The sequence below is a fragment of the Sinocyclocheilus anshuiensis genome, unplaced genomic scaffold (genome assembly GCF_001515605.1).
Source record: "Sinocyclocheilus anshuiensis isolate Anshui unplaced genomic scaffold, SAMN03320099.WGS_v1.1 scaffold1679, whole genome shotgun sequence".
Taxonomy (NCBI): Eukaryota; Metazoa; Chordata; class Actinopteri; order Cypriniformes; family Cyprinidae; genus Sinocyclocheilus; species Sinocyclocheilus anshuiensis.
The window spans coordinates 24,449-35,087 of NW_015552680.1; the positions used below are offsets into that span (position 1 = coordinate 24,449).

The 10,639-nt window shown below is 33.0% G+C and overlaps 1 protein-coding gene across 1 annotated transcript in view; it reads left to right on the forward strand.

Annotated features, from left to right (window-relative positions):
• The first annotated feature begins 1,349 nt into the window (after positions 1-1,349).
• LOC107667585 (transient receptor potential cation channel subfamily A member 1-like) overlaps positions 1,350-10,639 on the forward strand; it is a 75,132-nt gene continuing 65,842 nt past the window's right edge. Inside the window, exon 1 of the mRNA XM_016459292.1 lies at positions 1,350-1,405. The gene's annotated coding sequence lies outside the window, so the exon portion shown is untranslated. The remainder of the gene's footprint in view (positions 1,406-10,639) is intronic.

Here is a 10,639-nt window from a genome sequence, read left to right on the forward strand (position 1 = left end):
TTTTTTTTTTACACATTATATATATATATATATATATATATATATATACAGTATGTGTGCATGTGTGTATAACATTCTCTGAAATATATAATAATTTCACATAATATAACTCTAATACATAATTATAATAATTTCACATAATATAATGTAATGTATAATATATATATATATATATATATATATATAATATAATAATTTAACATAACATATTAATACTTTTATATTTATTTATTTTATATGTATTTAATTATAATAATTTATAATATTATTTAAAATATATGAAAGTATATAAATAATATGTAATCAAATATGATGGTTTGCACAGGGAATGCCTCTTTCCTTAAGGTGATTAATACTTTTTACTTAAAAAATACTATTTTTTAACAAGTTTACACTAAAAGTACAAACACAAATTGGCTTTTATATTATATTAATTGTTATTAATGGAGAAATTCTTTATAAGGTAATTCAAACTTTTACTTCTAAACATAGAATATTTTACAGTAAAATTACATTTTAAAATGACAATGACAGTTTTAAAATATAATCTCATTTTTTTGTACTGCATAAGGTGATTGACAGTTAACAATTTAACAGGTTTTTACTGTTGTACTGTATTTTACTGTATTATGTTTCCATTAAAATCATAATATTTGTAATATTTATAAAATGTATATTTTTAAAATGTCATATTCTTTTATTTTACAAAATTTAAAATCTCTGTAGTCTTAACATCATAGAGAATGCTAGATTACATTGTCTTAAATAACATACATTTTTACATGCTAGACCGAGAAAGGCAGATAATAATTAATAAATCTATACTGATAATCACCAGGTGTGACTTGAAACCTCAATGTCGTAAAGTAGGCTTAAATGGACACCAACAGTGTCAGCTTTACTGAAGCCAGTGCCAACAAGATATACTATATATTGACTTTTTTATGAGTGGCAGCAGTCAATACGTCATATGTATCTTGGCATTAAGCCATATATGTACTGCATTACTACTGTAGCAGATATTTTACAGAGTATAATAAAACACTTTGCTATGCAGTGGTGGCAGTGGGTCCTTGTTTTTATTCCATTTGCCTTGGGGAGCCATGTATACGGCATGAAATATGATTTAAATTGTATAACAAAACGTGAGGATATGTAGTCACAGCAATTATTAGAAATGAAGCAGCTGTATTGAGTTTCAGGTGGTGTTGAATGACCTGCCTGGGTCTGTGCTATTAAAGTTCCCTCCATAACAGTAATTAAGCCTCTAAAACTGCATCTGCTTTGTCTTTCAAACAGGGCCAAGGGAAAAAAAGATGAAAGGATGCAATAGTTTGGAGACCATCCATCCATACGCATGAGGTGTCACAGGACTACAGGAGACACAATGGTTGAGGAACAAATGGTGCGTGCTATAAATATATTCTATGAGTATCAAAGGGGCCCTAGTTTGATTTCAATAGACATTATACTGCGGCTCACTGGCGTTGGTCTGTGAATGATACTTGAAAGGGAATAAAGGGTGACATTTACATACAGTATACATTTATTTTCAGATGTTTGACTAGTACGGCTAAAAACGATTAACAAATCAAAAAACAAGTCACAAATCAAAAAAAGTCACACACTGTGTTCTAGTACATTAGATAAATGCCTTTCACCCAAATGTTATAACATAAATATTTATAATTATATAGATATTTATATTTACAATTATGTATTTATAGTATATTTTGTTCATTTATAAAAAGAAATACATAAAAGTAATAATAGCATTTATAATATTATTCCTAAATACAACATATAATTAGCTATTTATTTAAAATAAGTCACACACCTCACCAAATGGTTAGAGAAATGTGTCGCTTGAAAATTTTTCTGACCACTGCATTTTTGCATTTTTGTGAAGCCAAACAGTGTGGTGTGTGTGATTGATGTTCTAGCCTCAAATGATGGATGATCAATACATCTGCATTGATTTTTCTGACTCCTGTGCATAGTTTGCTATGAGCCATAATGTGAGGGTGGAAGGTGGAAAAAATAAATGAAATAGTGACAAAGCAATAGACACAATTTAATAAGGAGTTGTAATCTATTGCCACTGCAGTTCAATAGAAATGTGCTAGTCAGCCGCCTACATCAGTGCACCCTAACAAGTAAACATCTTGCTGCTATGCCTTTCTGTCTTAACCACAGTTTGGGACCAGCTCATACAGGTTAATGTTTTTATTAAAACGTCCTATATGCTTAACCATTACAGTAACACTCTTTTTTATTTATTTCATGAAGACCTAGATAACCTGTGATTCCTTATTACATACAATAATTTATTTATAGTATAATTAACTTTTTTGGTCCCACTTTATATTTGGTGGCCTTAACTACTATGTGCTTACATTTAAATTAATCATTTGGTACAATGCACTTATTGTGTACGTACTTGTTTTTACATTGTACTTACATTTAAAAAAATACCTGCATGTAATTACATCTGCAATTAATTTCTGTAATTACATTTATAATTACACTGTTGACCCATCCCTTACACCTAGGGATGTAACGATTACCGGTTTGACGATAAATCGTGATAAAACACGGTTAGTATTACTGTTTCATATTTGAATTATCACTATAACCGTATTCGATTACCGCGATTTGAACTGAGGATAAATAAATACTGTACTGCACAGGGCTCCAGTGTGCGACCAAATGGGCGCATTTTGCGGTAATTTTTTTCTGCCGGTGCGACTAAATTTTGTGTGCAGTCGCACTGGTGCGACCACCGCATTGTTTAACTCATAAGCGCTGCATTTCTGTTGCATGTGAGAAACATCAAACGGCAAACGAAACTGAAAGCATAACGAAACCGCGCGACTCGTTTGAGCTGCGCAGCTCTTCGAGTGTAGAGCCTTGTTTATACTCGTCGCGTCAGGAGCGCGAAGCTGCGTGCAGCAAAAATGACGCGAATATTGAGGAAACGATGGATGGGTTTCATGCTAAAGTAAAGTAAAATACCGCTTCTTAAACCAAAGGTGAACATGTTGGTATTCTTGTGGAACAAAAACATGCAAGCAAGTTTAGTTTTACTTTTCTTTTTGTTTTCATTTTAAAAAGCTTGTTATCTTTGCTGTTTACCCCACGTTATGCTATGGAGGCTCTCTTTTTTATTTATTTGATTCCTCAGTGTTTGCTAAACGATCTGTAATTTATTAGTCGGTATATAATACAGCATGTGGGTGTGTGCCATGCCTCATCTTATTCGTTTTTGTTAAACGTTTTGTAAGCTAGTTTGTCATTGTATCTTAAGAAATTTTCATACCGTTACATCCCTACTTACACCCTAACCCACCCTTAAACCTACCCATACCACCAAACCTGTCCCTAACGTTACTCGTATCCCACCTCAATACAATATGAACATGATAAGTACATTGGGTCACACTTTATTTTAAGGTCCAATTCTTGCTATTAACAAACCATTAACTACAACTTTTGCCTCAAACTCCCAATTTGCTGCATATTAATAGCTAGTAAGGTAGTTGTTACGTTTAGGTATTGGGTAGAATTGGGGATGTAGACTATGGTTATGCAGAATATGTGCTTTATAACTAATCAGCATCCAATATGTTAATAACAGGCATGATAATAAGCAACTAATTACTAGTGAAATCCCTATACTAAAGAGTTACTAAAAATTCTTATTAGGTTGTGGTTGTGGTTGTGGTTATCAGACAATTACAGTTAAAAAAATCACCTGAATTGGTGCTGGTCATAAAAGCAATTTCTAGTTTGAGAATTGGTCCCTATACTAAAGTGTTACCGTACACATTGTACGTCTTTTTTGATGTAAGTACATAGTAGTTAAGACACCCTTTTTATGCCTGTAAAGCCACAGAATGAGACCAGTTTATATCGGTTTCTGTAAATAGTATGTATTTCTCAACATTAAAAAAGTCCTATTAAACATGTATTAAAAGAATATATATATATTATGATTAATTTAATTTAATTAATTTAATAAATTTTCTTATTTTTTTTAAAGTAATGGGATGTTTTTATTTAAAATGATTTATTTATATTAGAATTTATATAGAAAATAAATACAGAATGTAATTATAATTATTCATAATATTATTTATAACAATTACAGCCTTAAACTTTTATAAAAGTGTGTTTCGCTTTTATTTTTAACATTTCTTCGACATGCTGAACACGAAAATCACATTGGCCATAAAAAGTAAAAAAAAAAATGTTGACAACTTATTTTATATTTATTTATATATTACTTACAGAATAGGCTATTACAGAATGTTACAGAAACTTCTAGAATTTTCCCATCCTTGCAAAAGCAAATTGTCTTTAAAAAAATATGCACAATTAGTGCAAACCTGTACTAAACCAGTGTTTCATAATTAATGATATATATGTAGGTATAAATGTATCACAGTCCATCAGAAAAGTCCTGCAGCTCAGTGTGTCTATAGTGCCATGTGTTGACATCGGTATTACCAGTGTAAATAAGGCAGGCTGATTTTCTGTTGTCTAGAGGCACTCTGGGCCCTTGTGAACGATGATTAAATGATACTGAGCTTCTGCATCTTTAATTATAAACTTTCTGCCAACATTGTGTCAAAGCAGTCGGCGTTACCAAGACTACAAAACATTTTGGGAATGTAATGCATGTTTAATACTCAGTATCATGTGGGCATGTGTTTGTAGGCAGTTGCCATAGAAACACCAATCCTAAAATTTTGGCACAGCAAAAGGGTTACAGTATGCCTCAGAGCAAGAATTGCATGATGCTATCAATATATCTGATTGATTTTGTGCAAAAGCAAACATGAGGGCCTGTAAAAGTGTACGTACTTGACGCCTAAAATAAAATGCATATGCATGTGTCATGTGTGCATGCCAGTGTTGGTATGTGTATGCTTGTGTGTTCATAGGTGGGTGTTTATGGTGGGAGCGTTTATGGTGGGATTTAAGAAATAGTTTCAGCTTAACAGGTAGTTGCCCACACCAATACCCAGTTGTTCCATCCAAATATACACAGCGCTGGATACTCCGTTTCTATGAGACCAAAAGAAACAGCATAACATATAAACTGAAATGCTAATAGTTCCATATAGGTGCCGTTGAAGCATTGCAGTGCTGCTAGCTTGGGAGTTTTCGCAAGACAATTGATGCTAGCGAGCTTCTGTGTTTATGTGCATGGCATTAAGTTATCAGAGAGCCGAGTGTTAGCGGGGGGGAGGCGGACGGCTATAATTTAAGTGAACGTCTGTAGGAAGGAGAGGCGGGAGGGACCGCTCAGTTAAATTATACTAATAAGCGCCCAATCGATGCAGGACCCCTTGCTAAAAATAGAAGCAGCAGCTCTGGGTTGTATTGCTTTGTGTGTGTGTGTGTCCATAAAAGAGGTGGGCTAATACGGGGTCAATGATAGAATCTGTGCGAACATGGGTTTGTTCTTTGTGACATCACACGAAAATCGATGCCCTGTTGGAAATTACACTGAGGTAGGAATGGCTGAGGTAGGAAATACTGCCACTGTTTTTTGGTGTCAACCGAACGGGCTTCTGTCAGGCGACATTATAAATTAAGTGAGAGACCTGGAGTGATGTACTTTTCAATTAAATGATTAATGGATTTCTGAAGCGCAAGGCGAAGGACATGCATTAATGAAGCAGCCGTTGGACTAGCAGCCATGCAGGCCAGGAGGAGGGGAGAGATGGTTGATGTCAACAGGAAAAAAAGCAATGGCACACATCCATTTGTTTGCTGGTGTATTTTTAGGCTCTGAAGCAACACTCAAGAAAGCCACCGCACTGGAGGAGATTATTTTATAGAGAAATCTCAGTTCTGGATAACAGAAATGAAACACTTGTCTGGTTTGAACATGTCTTCAGCTGGCTTTCTATTGCATGTTTTGTTTTTTTTGCTCTCCAGATTTTAATTTTTGTGCCCTAACACCAGGGAAAATAAATGACCCTATGAGGTTCTAGAGTTATTATTGTAAAGGAAAATAATTCTATTTAATTATTTTATTTTACAACAAAAAGTCCATCAATAGGCATTCTAGACTTTTTTTCTAGAAAGCAATACAAAGTTTAATTTCCACCATAGTGTCATTTCCACCTCTGTTTCATTTCGTTTCATTTCATTTCATTTTTCCAACAAAAAGTCCAACGGACATTTCAAATCCATTTTTTTTTCTTTTTCTTTTTTCTAAAAAGTAATAAAAATAGTGTAATTTCCACCATTTCCACAACTTCTCAAATTATTTAGTTTTATGTAATTTCATTTTATTTTCCAACAAAAAGTCCAATTCTACACATTTTTCTTTTCTCTAAAAAGTAATTAAATCAGTGTCATTTTCACAACTTCTCAAAATATTTACTGTTCTATTTAATTTCATTCCTTTTTTTCCCAACAAAAATCCAACAGACATTCTAGACATTTTTTTTTTCCAAAAAGTAATAAAAACAGTGTCATTTCCACCAATTCTCAAATTATTTACTTATTTTCTTATTTAATTAAATTTTTCCAACAAAAAGTTCAACAATAGGCATTCTAGACATTCTTTTTTTATCTAATCTCCACTCAAATTATACACTGTGTATAGTAGCATTATGTGATGGTGCCTAAAGTTGAACTTTTTTTTTTTTTTTTGGTCTTGTTAAGCTTGAAAGTTCAATGATATTTATTTTGAATTCTCTAGTTTCTCTTGTTTTCTTCATCACGTCTTATATGTCTTCTCAAGCTGTTCACTGACACTGTTGTCTACTTTGTAGTCAAGTACACTAACTTACTTAACTTTATTGGGGGCAAAATTGCTTGGTGTGGTGGAAATGAAGACAATTTTGGGAGAGTTATAATTTTGAAAAATGATATCAATAGTTTTCACACAATTAAAATTGAAATGATTTATTATGTAACTACTTGTTTAGACTAAAGCCAGGGCTGAAGCTATTCATTATATATTTTGTGATTTAAATCACATACTGTACTATGTTAAATGAAAAATAAATAAATGCATTTTAAAAATACTTCTGGCCAAATGGCAAGCAACTCGTTTTATTTACTTGTTGATTGTGTTAATTCTGGACCCTGTTTATTTGTATCTGCACATATGTTATGTAACAAATGCTGATTGCAAAATCGATGGGCAATATGGACCTGCTTCACATTATAATTACTGTAGCAACAAACTTATGGAGGTGATTTGTCAAACGCTGAACTAGACAGGTGTGCTCAACCAGCATATTCAAACACTTGTTTCACGTTTGTAGTAACAAGGCCACACATAGCGCCATCACTCGCTATCTTTCTCTCTTTCTCAAGAGTCCTCAACAATCATACACACTCACGCGTGCACACACATACACACAGGCAAAGAGAGGCCCACACACAGATAGATTCTCACATGGATGTGCCCACACAAACTTTCTGTGAATACTAACAGCCCTCCTCAAATACATGATCCACTGCATTTTGCATCTGTGTTAGACTGTTATCTTCTCAGCTGCACCTCAATGAATGACTGAAATTATTATATAACAGCAAGTGCTATTTTTAAGTATGAAATAAGCATTTTTCTTTATATTATAAAGAAATTAGACTCCCCTAATTAGACTTAGAATTAAGGTTGTGTAATAATGTCTCTGAAAATGGGTTGTTTCTGAAACTGTACATGAAAAGGGCTGAAGGTTAAATATAAAATAGAATGGAAATTCACTGGAAGCCAAATATGAATTTTAATTATATATATAGTTAGTATCAAGTATGAAGTACTGAACAAGTTAAACTTTTTAAATGTAATTTTTAAAAGCTAAAACATTGAACAAAATTGTTTTAAAAACACATTTTCTAAGACTTTGTAACAAAAAGCACACTTTTTTTTTATCAGATCTAGTGTGGACAAAATCCCATAAATTATGTAATCAAACATTACATAAACAAAATGAATGTTCCTGCAAAAGGTTAAAATGTTGTTTGGCTCTTTGACATGAAATAATAAAGCAAATATATTACTTTTATTTTTAAATGTGCAGCTACTTGCACATGGGTGTGGATAGATACTAAATAACACTGATTTTGTAATCTTGAGATTAAAAAAATGAAATTAAATTAATTAAAGAGAATACAGAATGCCATGCTTAACATCTCAAGTGTCCAAATAAAAGCTAATGGGAAAAAGACATGTTTGCTATAGAAGCTTATTTCTAAATTAAAAATAAAGGATAAATTTGACTTTTTATCTCACAGTTTTAAGTATATATTTCACAATTTCAGACGTTTTTCTCACAATTCTGAGAAAAAAGTCTGGCAACACTTTAGTTTAGGGACCAAAAAAAGTCTTATTACGAATGTTGCTACAACTTTTTCTTTTATTCCTTGGCAGAAACAATCTATGAAAGCTTACTGCTGCCAGAGAATAAAAAAAAAACAAAACAAAAAAACAATTGCGACTTTTCTTCTCACATCTACTTGTAAGATATAAACTCAAATTGCAAAAAAACAAAACACAATTCTCAGAAAAAAAGTTAAATAAAAGTCACAATTAAAAGTTGCGGTTACCTTTTATATTTTGTATTCCTTGGCAGAAACAAGCTTGTTTCAATGAATTGCGACTTTTTTTTTTGTTGTTTTCAATAATTTTTTTTTTTACAATTCTTTAAATCAGAATTGTGAGGTATAAACTCAGAATTGTGAGATATAAGCTTCAATTCGCAATAAAATTGCAATAAAATGTTGCAAATATCTTTTTTATTGTTACCATTTTATACTGTTATTTGTCCATTTACTGGCAGATCATGATCACCTGTTACTCTGAAAACACAGTTACAGACATTCTTGTTTTGCTTGATTCCTATCTGAGCCAAAGGGGTGTGGCATATGACAACCCTGACATCTGACTGCCACCCCAAACTTTCATTCGCTGTTGGCAGCTTGATGATTGACATTTTATTTCTCCTCTTGAGAAAGAATTATTTGTTTTGACATGTACTCCACATTGTTCATTTATAAAGGCTGAATACTAAGAGAATCAAAACGTTGGTTGCAAGATATTGAAGAATAAGTTCAAAGGTGGTCGCACATTGCACGAGAATGTGGTTAATGTACATAATGACTTCAGCGTTGGCTGGAAGAGTATAGATATTTTGCAATAATACATTTGCCTTTCTGTGGGCTGAATAAAGTCTATGCATCATATAGAGAGGTATAATAATATAGACCGCTGTTTCCATTTGTGCTGTTTTTATAGCAAAACTAATCAACACTCTTATATTCATTCTTGAAGTGAACATTTTGCCAGTAAGGTGATTAGATTCGGTGATTAGATGTTGTATTGCCTTGAACGTGAGAACATGATGGTGTGGTGCTTTTTTAAACTGGTGTGCATCATATCTGAAGTAAGTGGTTTACCATCGGGTTTAGGTTTCCTGAATAACTTCTACATACTGTAAGTTGAGTCACTGTATAAATGAACATTAGATATTTTGCTGCATTACAGTTAATCAGATAAGAGAGACAAGATCATTTCAAATTTAGCCTAACATACACTTCTGTTCTAGTAATACACACAGTGCAGTCACAGTAATCACAAGTTCGAAAGTGAATCCCGGATTTACTGTATATGCAGATTAATTTGCAGCAGCGTGTGGCTGCTGGTCCACTTAGCATAATGAAACCAATTTCAGTTTATTCAAATTATGAATGGATAATTTAGCCTAGAAAGCACGCAAATAGTGCTCCCTTTAAAACCTTTAAAATCTGTCACTCATCTTAGTTCACAGCGATCTCACACAGTTCTCTTAATCAATGAAGCTCAGAGAAACTACACAATGATTCTCTGATATCGTGTCTACACTTTGTTATAATGAAAGAAGCGCACAAAAGCGTTTTGAGCCATACTGAGTGGAGTCTGACGTAAACGGATCTGATTGGTCATTGCACTCAAGAAATCAACAGATATGTCTGTGATTGATTGACTACATTGCTCAACGCTGCAAAAACATATTGTAAATAGAAACCTTTGACACTATGCAAACTCAAATATGCACTGGAGCATTTGACAGATCTGTTTCACCAATATCCTATCATTATAGCTTCAGCTAATGGTGCTCTTTGGTCATGTTTCATTTGAGGGTGCTTCTGTCACAGTCGTCTGCTGGAGTGCCCTTAAGAGCCATCAGAGGGCACTCTTTTGGACATTGTGTTTATGTTTTAACTGGACTGCATTTCCCATGGTTCCCCTCACTCTGCTCCCATCATCCCTTGCATCCTCATTTTTTCATTGGTTTCAGCTGTGTCTTGTTAGTTTGATGATCCTGCTGGTGTGTATATACTGTATGTTGGTTGTAATTATAAATTATAAATTATAATTATAATAATTAATAATTATAATAATCTAATAATAATTTTGGTTGTTTTGTGTCATTCGGGGCTTCAGTCTTGCTTTTGCTGTTACGTGTTCATGCCTCAGATTATCTTGTGTTTTTGCCTTGTTTTTCCCTGTTTTGGATTATTGTCTGGATTATGTTTGGATCATTAAAAGCTGCACTTGGATCATTTTGTTTCTGGAGTCATCCCGTGACAAGTAATAGTGAAACACCTTTTTTGTAGAACAACACAA